The 16,289-nt window shown below is 43.0% G+C and overlaps 1 protein-coding gene across 1 annotated transcript in view; it reads left to right on the top strand.

Moving 5' to 3' along the window:
• GPC4 (glypican 4) overlaps nt 1-16,289 on the top strand; it is a 102,010-nt gene that overhangs the window by 37,660 nt on the left and 48,061 nt on the right. The window lies entirely within an intron of this gene.

The following is a 16,289-nucleotide window of genomic DNA, read 5'->3' as shown; positions in this document are numbered from 1 at the left end:
CTGTTGAAATAAGGCCATTGCATCCCTGCCATCACAGGAGACCAGCACTGCCCGGCGAAGTTCCCCACACAATTTATAGCTCTGAAAGAGGGGGTGTGGAGGAGACCCTCCGTGACAGAGGAGAGCAATGGTCAGAGTGTTGGACTAGGACTTTGGGAGACAGAGGATCAAGTCCCCACTCAGCCATGAAACCCACTGGGTCACCTTGGGCCACTAATTGACTTTCAGGATATCCTATCTCAGAGGGTAGTTGTGAGGATGCTACAGCGAGGATGAGTACAGCCTTCTATGCCATCCTCTAGCTTTTTGGAGGAAATGCGAGTTAAAAGTTTAATAATAAAAATAAAATACTAATGCTGAGGTAGGACATTGTAGGAAGAGATGCACCTAGGCTCCAAGATCTTGAGGGCTTTGTAAGTCGCCATTAGCATTAATCACTTGCCATGTCTATGGCCCTTATTCTGCAGGGGACATTTTTGTCTCAGCTAACCTTCACAGGTGTACCTAGAACATCACCAAAAACTCCAGTTCAAATTTTTAGGACAGCATAAGCAAACTTGAAATTTCTTGAAATTATATCCCACCCTTCTTCCTGAAGGAGCCCAGATATGTGATGTGATATAAATTATATGTGATATAAAATTATTCTCATTTTCATAGAATCATAGAGTTGGAAGAGACCACAAGGGCCATCGAGTCCAACCCCCTGCCAAGCAGGAAACACCATCAGAGCACTCCTGACATATGGTTGTCAAGCCTCTGCTTAAAGACCTCCAAAGAAGGAGACTCCACCACACTCCTTGGCAGCAAATTCCACTGTCAAACAGCTCTTACTGTCAGGAAGTTCTTCCTAATGTTTAGGTGGAATCTTCTTTCTTGTAGTTTGGATCCATTGCTCCCTGTCCGCTTTTCTGGATCAGCAGAAAACAACCTTTCTCCCTCCTCTATGTGACATCCTTTTATATATTTGAACATGGCTATCATATCACCCCTTAACCTCCTCTTCTCCAGGCTAAACATGCCCAGCTCCCTTAGCCGTTCCTCATAAGGCATCGTTTCCAGGCCTTTGACCATTTTGGTTGCCCTCCTCTGGACACGTTCCAGTTTGTCAGTGTCCTTCTTGAACTGTGGTGCCCAGAACTGGACACAGTAGTCCAGGTGAGGTCTGACCAGAGCAGAATACAGTGGCACTATTACTTCCCTTGATCTAGATGCTATACTCCTATTGATGCAGCCCAGAATTGCATTGGCTTTTTTAGCTGCCGCGTCACACTGTTGGCTCATGTCAAGTTTGTGGTCAACCAAGACTCCTCGATCCTTTTCACATGTACTGCTCTCAAGCCAGGTGTCACCCATTTTGTATTTGTGCCTCTCATTTTTTTTGCCCAAGTGCAATACTTTACATTTCTCCCTGTTAAAATTCATCTTGTTTGTTTTGGCCCAGTTCTCTAATCTGTCAAGGTCGTTTTGAAGTGTGATCCTGTCCTCTGGGGTGTTAGCCACCCCTCCCAGTTTGGTGTCATCTGCAAATTTGATCAGGATGCCCTTGAGTCCATCATCCAAGTCGTTGATAAAGATGTTGAATAAGACCGGGCCCAAGACAGAACCCTGTGGCACCCCACTAGTCACTCTTCTCCAGGATGAAGAGGAACCATTGATGAGCACCCTTTGGGTTCGGTCAGCCAGCCAGTTACAAATCCACTGAGTGGTAGCATAGTCAAGACCACATTTTACCAGCTTCTTTACAAGAATATCATGGGGCACCTTGTCAAATGCCTTGCTGAAATCAAGGTAGGCTACATCCACTGCGTTCCCTTCATCTACCAGGCTTGTAATTCTGTCAAAAAACGAGATCAGGTTAGTCTGACATGACTTATTTTTCAGAAATCCATGCTGACTATTGGTGATCACAGCATTCCTTTCTAGGTGCTCACAGACTGTTTGCTTAATGATCTGCTCCAGAATCTTCCCTGGTATTGATGTCAGACTGACTGGGCGGTAATTATTTGGGTCCTCTCTTTTCCCCTTTTTGAAAATAGGGACAACATTTGCCCTCCTCCAGTCTGCCGGGACTTCGCCTGCTCTCCAGGAATTCTCAAAGATGACTGCTAGTGGTTTGATCAGCTAGAGGCTGTTTTTGCTTTCTTCAGGCACCTGGGCAAGGGGTTATTTGCGGATGGTTTTTAGTGTGTGTTTTGAAACTTAGTTCCTTCTCTCTGAGGCAGAAAGAGAGGGAGACCCTGAATCTTTACCTCCTTAAGAATCTTTGGAGTGCAGTTTCATTTAAGTGTTAATACAATTTGCCTTTTTAAATTGCAGAGTGTATTTGCAAAAATAAAAAGGCCCTTCATGACTAAATGTTGCTTCTTTTATGTGCCTCGGAAGAAACTCCTAGAAAGTTATTTGACACCCACACAAAAGAAACCAAAGTCCTGCCCCTCTTCTTGTCATTCCTAATAAAGTTTGCTTAGATCTTAATTTTTCTACTTCACTTCACAAAGTAATTGAAACTTCCTTTTTGCTGTGAGCTCCCACCCACCCCCAATGCTGAAAAAGTACGTGTTTTGGTCAGTGAGTTTATGGAATGTCACCGAGAAATGTAGATGTTCTTGTCAGGAACGGTTTTTGCCTTCCAGATTTGCACCCAGGACTTGGGTTGGAGGTGTGCGAGGTATATATTGGTTGACAAGCAATTCCCTGATGCTGCAAACCATCCTAGACGTAAAGAACCTGTTCTTTTCTCCAGAGATGTCTGGACATGCAAGCAGAGCTTTAGGAAGTGAAGCAGATCCTGAGAGAGCCTCAATACCTGCAAACATTGGACAGATCAAGTTGAGGTGGGCAGAACTGCACCTGGAAGGCGGTTTGCATGCTTTGTCTGCCTGGAAGACAATTTAAGACACATCAAACAATTTCAATATCTTATCTTTCATTCACTTGTTTCAACGACCTCCTCACACCTCGCTTTTTGTATTCCACTTCAGTTAATTGTTTCAGCAATTCCTTTCCATCTTCCTCTGTTTTCTGTCCTATAATTATCTTAACATATTCTAACCTTATTTTTCCCTTTAATACACTAATAATCTATTTGTACTTAGTTCCTTATAACATTTCTACTAAAGCCATATAACTTCATTCCAACATTTTTCTAACATTCATTAATTTTACAGTATTTCTGTAAATAGTCTTTAAACGTTTTCCAGTCTTCTTCCACCGACTCTTCTCCCTGGTCTCGGATTCTGACAGTCATTTCCGCCAGTTCCATATAGTCCATCTTTTCCCATTTTTGTCCTGTAATTTATCTTAATATAATATAACTTAACTTTCCCTCCTTTCACCAATTAACAGTCTGTTTTTTTCCTAAACCTTTATAACTTTTCTGCTAAAACCACATAGCTTCATTCCAACATCCTTCTAACATTCATTAATTTTACAATGTTTCTGTAGATAGTCTTTAAATTTCTTCCAATCTTCCTCCACCATCTCTTCTCCCTGGTCTCGGATTCTGACAGTCATTTCCGCCAGTTCCATATAGTCCATCAACTTCATCTGCCATTCTTCCCGGGTGGGTAAATCTTGTGTCTTCCAATACTTTGCGATGAGTATTCTTGCTGCTGTTGTTACATACATAAAAAAAGTTCTGTCCTTCTTTGGCACCAATTGGCCGACCATGCCCAGGAGAAAGGCCTCTGGTTTCTTCAGGAAGGTATATTTAAATATCTTTTTCATTTCATTATAAATCATCTCCCAGAATATCCAAATCCTTGGGCATGTCCACCAAAGGCGAAAGAATGTACCTTCAGTCTCATTACATTTCCATTACATTTACATTTCTCGTTACATTTATTGTCGGGTAAATTATAAATTTTCGCAAGCTTGACTTGTGTCATGTACCACCTGTAGACCATTTTCATTATATTTTCTCTTAAGGCATTACATGCCATAAACTTCATACCTGTGGTCCATAACTGTTCCCAGTCAGCCATCATTATGCTATGTCCAACGTCTTGTACCCATTTTATCATAGCTGATTTCACCGTTTCATCCTGAGTGTTCCATTTCAACAGCAAGTTATACATTCTTGACAAGTTCTTAATTTTTGAATCTAACAATTCTGTTTCCAATTTTGATTTTTCCACCTGGAAACCAACTTTTTTGTCCAAATTGTATGCCTCCTTTATTTGGTAATAATGGAGCCAATCTCGCACTTTGTTTTTCAATTTTTCAAAGCTCTGCAGTTTTATTCTGTCTCCATCTTGTTCCAGAATTTCCCAATATTTCGGCCATTTGGCCGCCATATTGAGCTTTTTCTGTGCCTTCGCTTCCATTGGTGACAACCATCTTGGGGTTTTCTTTTCTAACAAATCCTTATATCTTATCCAAACATTAAACAGTGCTTTTCTAATAATATGGTTTTTAAACGCTTTATGTGCTTTTACCTTATCATACCACAAATATGCATGCCAACCAAATGCATTATTGAAACCTTCTAAATCCAGCAGGTTTTCAAGAAGCAGCCATTCTCTCAGCCAGCAAAAAACAGCTGATTCATAGTAAAGTTTAACGTCTGGCAGGGCAAATCCACCTCTTTCTTTAGCATCAGTTAATATCTTAAATTTTATTCGAGGCTTCTTGCCCTGCCAGACAAATCTGGAAATATCTCTCTGCCACTTCTTGAAACAAACCATCTTGTCCAGAATTTGTAATGTTTGAAACAAAAACAGCATCCTTGGCAATACATTCATTTTTATCACAACAATTTGGCCTAACAATGATAACTTCAAATTTGTCCATATTTCTAAGTCCTTTTTCACTTCAATCCAACATTTTTCATAATTATCCTTAAATAAGTTCACATTCTTGGCAGTCATGTTAACCCCTAAATATTTCACGTTCTTAACCAATGTTAGTCCTGTCTCCTCCTGAAACTTCTCTCTCTCATTCACAGTTAAATTTTTCTCTAAAACCTTAGTTTTCATCTTGTTCAACTTAAAACCTGCTACCTGTCCGAATTCTTGAATCAGTTCCAATACCCTTTTAGTACTAGATTCTGGCTCCTGTAAAGTCAATACTAAAGCATCAGCAAATGCTTTCAGTTTGTACTGTTTAGCTCCCACTTGTATACCTTTAACCTTTTGGTCCTTTTTAATCATATTTAACAAAACCTCAAGGACCAATATGAAGAACAATGGAGAAATTGGGCAGCCTTGTCGTGTCCCTTTCTCGATCTTAAATTCCTCTGTCACCACATTGTTAACAATTAGTTTAGCCTTTTGTTCCGAATAAATTGCACCTATACCATTTTCAAAACCTTGACCTACCCCCATCCCCTGTAGATTCTTCTTCATAAAACTCCAAGAAATGTTGTCAAAGGCTTTCTCTGCATCCACAAATATCAAAACTACCTTGGTATTGATATCTACTTGTAGTTTTTCTAAAATATTAATTACCGTATTTTTCGCTCTATAACACGCACCCGACCATAACACGCACATAGGTTTTAGAGGAGGAAAATCCGTAGGCATGCCACCCGTAGGCATTTCCTCCATAACACGCACAGACATTTCCCCTTACTTTCAAGGAGGAAAAAAGTGAGTGTTATGGTGCAAAAAATACGGTATATTCCTCATGTTATCAGACAAATGTCTACCCGGGAGAAAGCCCGCTTGGTCTATGAATTTCTTCTGCTAACACCTTTTTAAATCTTTTAGCCAAAATGTCTGCAAAAATTTTGTAATCCACATTAAGCAGCGATATGGGGCGGTAATTCTTGAGCTGTGTCTTTTCAGTCTCTGTTTTCGGTATAAGTGTAATATAAGCTTCCTTCCACGACTCTGGTGCCCTTTTCCCTTCCAATATTTCATTGCAGACTTCCTTCAATGGTTGTATTAACCATTCTTTCAAAGATCTATAATATCTTGAAGTCAAACCATCCGGTCCTGGAGATTTACCTAATTGTATGTTCTGGATGGCCCCTTCCACTTCCTGATCCGTTATTTTGTAATTCAACATTAGCTGGTTTTCCTGAGAGATTTTATGTAGTCCATTTATTTTCAAAAAATCGATCAATGTCCATTTCTTTCTGCTTCTCCTGTGTATAAAGTTGTTTAAAATACCTCTGAAAGCATTTCCTAATCTCCACTGGGTTCTGTATATTCTTTCCTTCCACTTCCAAATTCGTAATAGTATTAAGTTTTTGTCTTTTTTTATTTGCCAGGCCAACAATTTTCCACACTTATTTGCCGATTCAAATGTCTTTTGCCTCATCTGTTTGATCTTCCATTCTATTTCCTGATTCATCAGCTTCATATATTGTACTTGGTATAACTTTATCTCTTTCAGGATCTCCTGTGACTTTGGTTTTGCTCTCAGTTTCTTCTCTCCTTCCTTTATTTTCTCCGGGATTTTATCCTTTTTTTCATTTTGAGTTCTCTTCTTAATTGCATTCTGTTGTATTAAGAATCCTCTCATAACCGCTTTACTTGCATCCCAAATTACTCTTTTTTTCCACTGTAGTATTCATATTTATCTCAAAATAGTCTCTCAGAGTTTTTTGGGCCTTCTTGGTCACTTCTTCATTCCTGAACTATTTTTAGAGACCCTTGAGCAGCGCCTGTGAATTTTTGCTGACCGAGAGCATGAAGGAATCAAAAAGTCTGCCCCCAAATTAATGTCCCATGTTATAGAAAAATAAATAAATAAATAAATAAAGGAAGTTGGCATTTCTTATTAGTGGACAAAACCAAGCATTGTTTTCCCTGAAGCTACAATAATTTCCAAAGGCTGTTAAGGGCCTTTTGTCCATAAAACAAGATTTTGATCTTACTTACAAAAGTCACGTACCTAGTTAGTATTTTCCCCCCTCCCAGTAGACTGCCAGTGGTGTAGAAGGTATAGGGAATGGAGAGCAAATGTTAAAAAATAAATGCTTGGAATAGATTATCAATGCAAAACCAAAGTTGAGTTGAACACAAATTTGAGGGATGTAGGTGAGGGGAGGGAGAAATGGAAATGCCTGCTTAACTCTTGTCACAGTTAACTAGGTAGAAAGCATTGTTAATACTAGAATCGTTCCTTCTTTTCTTTTCTTTTTTTTGCATTTGTGCGAACTTATCAGGTTGGCTTGCAGTAAATAAGCAGGGTGGGTGGGGAATTGAAATACAAAGTAAAACGCAAGACCATTAAAATATCAACAAACAAAAGCAAGAAATGAATAAAAGCAGAGCTCAATGCAAGGCATACATGCGCCCAAATTAAAGCAGAGGCTACGACTACTATGGGCAAATGCTAAACACACTTCACGCACCATAGTCTTAAGAAAACAAGTGCTTTTGCCTTGATTTACAGTTAGGGAACACCAAGACTTGGAAGTGCACATGTAAGAAGGGACCTATTGGCTGAGCCACCTGGGCCAGCATCCTGCTTTGATGGTGGCCAACCAGATGCCTCTGTGATGCCTTCAAGCAGAGGAATGTGCCCCATGGAACGCAGTAGAGCTTACCTAGGGAAGGGCTGTAGTTAATGATCTTCTGCTTTGCTTTCAGAAGACCCAAGGGTAAAGCCCCGGCATCTCCAGGTAAGGCTGGTCCAGAGACACATTTGTAGCCCTGGAGAGCTGCTGCCAGTCAGTGTAGACAATACTGAGCTAGAAGGACCAAGGGTTCGACTTGGTGGAAGCAGTTTCCTGTGCACTTAAACAGAGGAGCGTGCTTCTGAGTAGATGTGCGCAGGATTGCACTGTTGGAAGACGTGAGATACCACTGTGAATTTCAACTGTTCAGGGTGTGTTTGGGTCCACTGAGGAAGCTTGTTGAGTATTTTCTGCCCTTCATTTTCAGACACTTTCACCCTGCCTTTCCAATTTTCAGCCATGGTCCGCTGATTATAAAGCGGTCTGTTGAGAGGTAAGTTTGCAAAGCTGGAGGGGCAGGGACAGGAAGCAGAGGTCAGGAGGCCGCAGGCAGAGTCAGGTCGTAACCTTTTGAGCAGGAGACAGGCATAAGGGGGCGCTGGGATTTGCCTCTACATTAAAAAAAAGCAGCGCAGTTGATTGCATGAAGGAATGTGGTAACAGGATTCAAAGGAAACATACAGAGCTAACAAGGATTAACCTTAATTATTTGCCCTGGTTCTTGGAGAAGGGGCAGGAAGTGGGTTTACATAGGAAACCCAGAATTAACCCCCAGCCTGCCTCTTTTATCAGAGTGGTGTGGAATGTGACATTTTTTAGAAACACAAATATATTAAACAGAAAACACCAATCACTTCTGGTTGTTTTTTTAAAACAACAACAACACACACACACCAAAAAACCTGTGCTTTTGAAGCAGCAAGTTATCCTGGTGTTGCCTTAGATTAATTCATTTGTTCAAACAATGCCCTAAAGAAGACTTACGGTTGGAATATTCTGCTTTATTAGGGTGGTGGCGGGGTTGTGTGCAATTTAATAAATTGAACAGTGGGACTGGGGAACAGGCATGCCACGTCTGCTGCACCCCTCCCAGGTGTAAAAAGTAAAATGCTATGTTGGACACAATGCTCAACATATCTCTTTTAGTGTTGTGTGCATGTAAATATTTCCATGTAAAAGGTGGTGAGCTGGTCATTGTTGTGGCTGGGCGGAGAGTTCAAAACCACCACCACCCCAGACTGTAGCCTGGAGCAAAACCACCCACCAAGCTTTTCCTTCCTTACGCATCTCTCATTGGCTTCTGCGGGAGATGCCCTCCAGGTGCAAATAGTTTTCATCAGGATCCTATCTTCAGGGGGGAACTCTTTCTCCTTCCTGCCACACCCCCAGTTCTAAGTCTGATCAGGCACCCCAGGCAGCTGCCTGCATTCCTGCAAATCCCACTGTTGAACAGCTCTTACTGTCAGGAAGTTCTTCCTAATGTTTAGGTGGAATCTTCTTTCTTGTAGTTTGGTTCCATCCAGGGGAAAGGCTATAGCTCAGCAGCAGTGCACCTCTTTGCAGGTTCAATCCCAGGTGGCAGCTCTAAGCAGGACTGGGTCAATTTAGGCGATACTAGGTGGGCCAGTGGTCTGACCTGTCACCAAATAAGACAGCTTCTTATGTTCCCATTTGTACAAATTTAGCACTTTCCATCATATGGTGCTGCAAGGATTCCACCTTTTCTCCCCTCGCCCTCTCCAGAAGTGGCACATATTAACCTATCTTCAGCCCCAAACTTCACATGAGACTAAACATGTGCCTCTTTGTATTGCACAAACATTTGCTGCCAAGGAGTGTGGTGGAGTCTCCTTCTTTGGAGGTCTTTAAGCAGAGGCTTGACAACCATATGTCAGGAGTGCTCTGATGGTGTTTCCTGCTTGGCAGGGGGTTGGACTCAATGGCCCTTGTGGTCTCTTCCAACTCTATGATTCTATGATCCATGGCTTTCCAGTTCCTTGCTAGGAACTTGGGCAGCAGGAAGACTAGTTTTAATGGCTACTCCTGGACCAGCATAGGTGTCCTCCACCAAAACAGAGTGACTTCCAAAAGAGCCAGTGAGATGTTGCAGGTTTGAGTGTTGAGCTTTAGCTGAAGAGATCTAGAGATACAATAATGGTTCAGGACTGGGAAGAACCAGTGGTATTCCGAATGTTGCTGGACTCCCCAACTCCCATCAGCCCCATCCAGCATGACCAATAGAAAAGATGGGAGTTTGTAGTTCAGCAGCAAGTGGAGAGCAACAGGTGTAGCTTTATCTTAATCTGGAATCCTTCATGCTCGTCCTCATCATGCGGCTTTCCACCTGGGTGGTTGTGGTTGCTTGATGTGCACTTGAACACCCATGCCATTTCCTCTTTCCACATGCCCCAGGTGAATGAAGAAGGAAGTGGCAATTGCAGTCTTGGACTATGCCCACCCACAATGCCGTTGGGCAGGTGTGAATATGTCTCCCATTGCAGGGATTGCCAACATCTGCTTTCAAAATGGCATAATGCAGAATCAATCTACAATGAGACTTTCTTTTCAATATGAAACTGGCTTCTCAAGAAGCACTTTGAAGCTGGAAAAAAGTGCAATGGATCTAGATGGTGTGTGGCATATGTAGAAAAATACAAGTACTCTGTCTTCATTGAATAGAATAAAATCCTCTGTATTCACAGTGACTTGCTTTATTCTAGAGATAGTAAAGAGAAGAGCTGGGTAGTTTTTATAAGCCAAGTTTGGTGTATGTCACGATTTTGCAGGAGCAGAATGTAGTCGTGGGTGTCTTTGTGTTCCTTTTTTTAAAAAACAGGAAATTTCTGGGCCTTCTGGCTCGAAAGATAAACTTGAAAGTGGTTTGTGGGCGATATGTTGATGTTTCAGACATTGGAGAGGTGGTTGAATGATACTTCTCAGTCTTTTTTTTTTTTTTGCAGGGAGGGGGTTGCATTGGTGTCCTTGCCACTCTCATACCTAAAGAAGGCAGGATTTAAAAAAATAATAATACAAGAGAAAAGTCTTGCAAAACTTACTGCTAGAAAAGGTAGCGAGCAAATGCAGTTTGGATTGCAAAATCTTGAGAGATGCAAATCCTGTTGTGCTGTGGAGGAGGCCCTAGGCATCTCTGGCTAAATGGGTCAGGGGGTGGGATAGACCTCAGACTGTCTCTCCCTGGCCCGTGGGATTGTTTCCACACCAAACCCTCTCCTCTGGCCACATCCTTCACTGACTCTGCTTTGCCAAGCTAGACCTCTAATAATGGTCACACCCATACATATCACAGAATAACAGGATCATAGAAGAGTAGAGTTTGAAGAGACCCTGAGGGTCATCTAGTCCAGCCCTCTGCAATGCAGGAATCTTTTGCCCAGTGTGGACCTTGAACCCACAATCCTGAGATTAAGAATCTCATGCTTTGTTTACTGAGCTAACAGCAGTGGGTGTCCTTCTCTTGTCTTCCTTCTTTTTCTCTGTTTTTCCTTATTCTTTCTGGGTGTTTCTTTTGTTTTTAAGAACAAAAACAATAATTTAAAAATGAGAAGCTTCTCATACCTTTAGGAGCTGCAAACCTGAGCACCCTCTCTTACCCGACAGCCCCGCTGAGTACAATAACAGGATTGCCCTGTAAGGGTTGGATCCAGACCTCATCCCCCTTGGAATCAATGGGACTCAAAAGTTGACTCACTACCATAAGATATAGTGATGCACACCAATTTTGGCTGCTTTATAAGGGACTGAAACAAATTTATGGGGCTGCTAACCATGATGGCCGTGTCTTACCTCCATTGTTGGAGGCAGTTCCTGTGAATTACAAGTAGGGGGGCTGTTGCTTGCAGGCTTCACATTGGGGTTGGTCACCAGGAGAACAGGATGCTGCACTATGATGGGTCTTTGGCCTGAGCCAGCAGACAGGCTCTTCTGATGCCCTCATGTTTTTGGGTGGCCTACTATGCATTGTAATAAAATAGGACATGCATTACAAACCCGGCAAGGGACATATTTGCATAACATTTGCATATCTCACCATAGCATGGAAGTAGAGGGAGTAGAGTAGCTGAATGTTAAAAGATTCAGGACAGAGAAACAGAAAGTCCAGCACAGTTAAAGTATGGAACTTGTTCCTCCAGGAGGCAGTGATGGGCTCCGACTTGGATAGTTTTAAAAGAGGATTGGACAGATTCATGGAAGATGAGAATATCCTTGGCAACTAACCATGATGGCTATTCCACTGCATCTATGGAGGCAGTATTGCTTCTGAACACCAGATGTTGGAAGCTGCAGGAGGGGAGAGGGCTCTTGAGCTCCAATCCTGCTTGTGAGCTTCTCATTGGGGCATCTGGTTGGTCACCAGGAGAACAGGATGCTGGACTAGATGGGCCACTGGCCTGATCCATCAGTCAGGCTGTTCTTTCACATGTACATGGCAGCCCCAAGTCTTGGTTGAGGACCAGACTCTACTGATGACTTGATATAGCATTTTCTTTGTGGGTGTGGGTGGGTGTCTGTGTCCATCCACTTTGATGTGGACTGGCTCCATCTAGCAGCAGCTATTTTATTTAAGTCGTTCATATGGCAGCTGCATTTGCAGGACTGGACCCTGGGGTTGTAAAACAAGTATTTGTAGAGGGAAATTTGGGAATGAATGAATGGGAAGGCAAGGCCTCTCTCCCTCACCCCTTCCAGAACAGAATTCAGTTTCCTAATGTGCCTTTTGGCTCCTTGGCGTGTACAGAGAGGGGCATAAATCTTTCTCATTCTTTTCCTCCTTTAAAAAAAAAAAGTGTCTGGTGTTCTCTCTGTAGTAAATCCACAGGCCCTAAGCTGTCAGCAAGCAAAGTGGGGGAAAAAGCGGGGTGGGGGTGGGGGTGGAAATTGAAATCCAGACAGCCTTTGGTTGTATAGGGTATTTTAAGTGCATGCCACAGAAATAATTAGAATTTCTTGTTTTTGTGGTGAGGAGCTTGTTGCATGGAAGGGAACCGTATATTCTTTAGACCCAGGTGACCAGCCAGCAGCTGAGGACACAGACAACAAAAGGCTTGCTGAAAATAGACCCCCCCCCAGCACATGGACACTGAACTCATCCAGAGGGCCAGTTTCTTAGCCACTTGGCAAAATTTGGCAAGGGTCTGGTTCCACATTGTAGGCCATTGTAACATACTGGGTGAGGCTTTTGCTGTGAAAGCTGCCCAAAGAACATCTCCCCCTCCAAATTTAACTTTTGTGTGCTCAGAATACCTTGTGACCATCCCATAAGGCTTAATAAAGGCTGGTTTTCTTCCCTGCTCCATCTAATTACAGCCAGCCCCCAATGAGCATGGCATTGGGAAGTGTTGCATGTCCTCACTCTTGTAAACAGCTCCTTAGCTACCTGCCTGTGGTGAGTTAAGTATTTGCTCCCAGAAAGAGAAACTGTTGTAAACTAGAAGCAGGTTCACTCCCTTTTTCTTTCAGACCCACACATGTGCCTGGAATGATTCGTGAAAGTTCATCTCAGGGGTTACCAAGTTTTTTAAGCATGTGGGCACAGCTGGAGTTTTGAAAGAGTGCTGTGAGCATGCCCCCTCCCCAATTATGTCTCTCTTGCCCCCTTCCCATTTAGACTGAAAGAAAGTGGGGAGACACACACACACACACACACACACACACACACACTGCTTTTCTAAGGGATCTGGGTAAAAGTTGGATCCAGTAGAATTAATATGGGTTTTGAAAAAGCAATGGGGCTGAAACGTCAAGTGGAAAAGTGAGCCACTCTTCTAGCTTCCTCCATCAGCTCTATGTACTTTACAAGTATGTGTGTGTGTGTGTGTGTGTGTGTGTGTGTGGCGGGGAGAAGCTAACCATCTTCACCACTTCATGGCCAAGGAGACAGTGAGTGAGGTGGGCTCAGAGGTTTCATGGGCAGCAAGGGAAGACATGAAAGACACCATGTTGGTCACCCCTACTTTATAAACCTGGGGCTTGTTGGAGCAGTAGAAATTGGGTTAGAAGTCCTAAATCTGTAACCCTGAGTAGAATCCTAGAGCAGCATGCTCAGTTTAGATCTGGGAAATTGCCTTCTGAATTGGAATGATAGTTGGTGCAGTGGATGTTCCACTTTGGTGTTGGTGGTAGTGGTTGGTGAATTCAGGCACTTCTTTCTTTGGACCCTCTCTTGCACTGACTGACAGTGAAGCTTTGATAGTCTGGTTAGTGGAAATATTTGCAGACTAACAACTTATTTGCAAGGCTACCTTATTTCTACTATAATTTAATACTACAATATTTATTTTATATTTTATATTTGTTTACATCCCTTTACAAAACATATTTGATTTATTGTATACAGCACGATCAGAGTGCACAAGTACAAAGTTATATAAAGGAAAATAGGGGTCCCTACTTGAATAGAATAGGGACGCAGGTGGCACTGTGGGTTAAACCACAGAACCTAGGACTTGCCGATCAGAAGGTCGGCGGTTCGAATCCCCATGACGGGGTGAGTGCCTCAACCCCAGAGTCGGCCTCGACCGGACCTAACCTTTACCTTTACTTTTACTCGAATAGACTTGAATTCTAAAAATCAAGCTATGCGAAAGGAAAATAGGGGAGGGGCTAAGAAGGGATTGATATGAACAAACACATGATTACTTTTCCCTTCTGTTGGACGAGAAGTAATGCATTTGGATTTGGAAGTGACAATATGTTTTGTTGGCATGGAAATCAATAGTATTTAGCACCTCAAATAGCAGAATTATTATTACTTTCAAATTTATAATTAATAGTGGTTGGTAGAATGAAATCTGCACCTGCTGGTAGCAGTGGAAGTGGAATGTGGTTACAGCCAGTTTGCACAAGAGCCCATGAACAAGCCTCCTTGATGTAGGAAGCTTCTGGGTGGCATTAGCAGCTTCTCAGTTCTTAGCAGCTACACCCACCTGTGGAGAGCCCCCTTCCATCTCTCTCAGCCACTTACTACAGCACCACATCTTTGTGGTAGTATGCTGCAAATTCTCTTGAGCTGATGAAAGGGGGGGGGGGAGAGACACTCTTTCGCTGTCTGTATCAATTTGGGAACTGACAACTGCTACAGTCACCTGGAGCCTTCCTCTATAGTTACAGTGTTAAAACAAGGCCATAATATGTAAAGGTAAAGGGACCCCTGACTATTAGGTCTAGTCGTGGCCGACTCTGGGTTGCGGCGCTCATCTTGCTTTACTGGCTGAGGGAGCCGGCGTACAGCTTCCGGGTCATGTGGCCAGCAGGACTAAGCCGCTTCTGATGAACCAGAGCAGCGCACGGAAACACCATTTACCTTCCTGCTGGAGCGGTACCTATTTATCTACTTGCACTTTGACGTGCTTTCGAACTGCTAGGTGGGCAGGAGCAGAGACCGAGCAACAGGAGCTCACCCTGTCACGGGGATTCAAACCGCCGACCTTCTGATCGTCAAGCCCAAGGCTCTGTGGTTTAGACCACAGCGCCACCCGCATCCCTAGCCCATAATATGACTGAATCTTAAATTTTCTTTATATGACCCCTGAAGAGGGTGACGAAGGATCTATAGCTATCTTTTCTGTTTCATAAGAGCATATCAAGAGCTTACAGGATCAGGCCATTGCCCCATGTAATCCAGCATCATGGTCTCACAGTGGCTTACTGAATGCCCCAAAGGGCAGCCCTCAAGCAGAACCTGAATGCAGCATTTCCTGTGCATTTCATTAAATCTGTATTCTTACGCATCCACCAATTTTTCCAGTGAATGTCATGCATCTGACAAAGCCCGTCGTAAGTTGATGGTAGAATAAAGTTGTTAGTCCCGTTTAAGATGCTCTGGGACTCTGCACTGTCCTTTCTCCCAAATACTGCACTAACAGGGCTTCCATTCTGGAAACACTTGTTAATTAGCAATGATAAGAGGGACCCTAATACTCTTGATAAGGAGAACACAGGTCTAGTGTGAAATTGGATTAGCCCTGGGTTCTTTTTATAGCTGATTCTAAAGGAAGTCATAAACCATGAAGGAGGATGATACAAGCTGGTGGTTGAGAGAAGAGGATAATATTTTGAGTTGGAAATCCCAGTGAAGGAAGGAAGGAAGGAAGGAAGGAAGGAAGGAAGGACTGAGGTTTCAGCACCAAGGGCACGAACCAGTCCGTCAGTTGGGGCAACAGCTGCCTTGTCTGCAGAAGTCTCTTTCACTTGGCAGTCTTCCCATGCTTTCTTGAATCACCTGCTGTATCACAGAACCCAACCTTGCAAACCATTTCTGCTCTTCTTCATAATGGAGAATAATAACAACCACAGCATGTCTTACTCAACCTTCACCAGGCCACAGGGCAAATTGCAGCATACAAAAATGTAATGCAGTTTTAAAAAGTGTACAGCAACAACCCCACCCATAGCCCAAAAGCAATACTTCCACACAACATATTACAGGTAGGGTACAAAAACAAGTTCTTCGGTTTTCAAAGGTCAGGAGACAGAGGTGTGTCTTCATCAGCCACCCGCCACATCCCATAATACTATTGGCTATGCCAGCTGGCACTGATGGGAGTTGTAGTTGAACATTTCTGGAAGGGTACCAGTTTGGCAAAGGCTGCTGCAAAGAGATGAAGGCAGGCACACCTCTTGGGGGAGGGAGATCTGCGCTCTTGGAGGCATCAGCAAGGAGGTGGGAAGTGCTATGTGAACTCTGTACTTCACAACTGAAGTAATGCACACATCTAAAGTACATGCACACGCACGCACAAACACACATATCCCATAAGACTGCTACCTGCTATAACTGATTCCAATAGTTACTTGATTAAACAGCTGGGTGTTCCTTAAATGGTTGTGAGGTTCCTGTCCGTTCCGCATTAGTGCTTTT

Source organism: Podarcis gaigeae (genome assembly GCF_964106915.1).
Source record: "Podarcis gaigeae genome assembly, chromosome: Z".
Taxonomy (NCBI): Eukaryota; Metazoa; Chordata; class Lepidosauria; order Squamata; family Lacertidae; genus Podarcis; species Podarcis gaigeae.
Note: the sequence above shows the minus strand (reverse complement) of the source record. Positions and strands in the feature narration are given on the sequence as shown.